The sequence below is a fragment of the Cariama cristata genome, unplaced genomic scaffold (genome assembly GCF_000690535.1).
Source record: "Cariama cristata isolate BGI_N322 unplaced genomic scaffold, ASM69053v1 scaffold41421, whole genome shotgun sequence".
NCBI lineage: Eukaryota > Metazoa > Chordata > Aves > Cariamiformes > Cariamidae > Cariama > Cariama cristata.
Genome location: NW_009600594.1, coordinates 13,226 through 13,524, shown reverse-complemented (window position 1 = coordinate 13,524; position 299 = coordinate 13,226).

Genomic DNA, 299 nt, shown 5'->3' with positions numbered 1-299 from the left:
CTGAAGGCAGTACTGTGGGGGGGGTCTCATGAAAGCAGAGCAGAGGGGCAGAATCCCCTCCCTCGCCCTGCTGGTCACACTGATTTTGATGCAGCCCAGGATACGGTTGGCTTTCTGGGCTGCCAGCGCACATTGCTGGGTCATGTCCAGCTTTTCATCCATCAGTACCCCAAAGTCCTTTTCCACAGGGCTGCTCTCAATCCCTTCACCCTCCAGCCTGTATCGATACCAGGGGTTGCCCTAACCCACGTGCAGGACGTTGCGCTTGGCCTTGTTGAAACTCATGAGGTTCACACGGG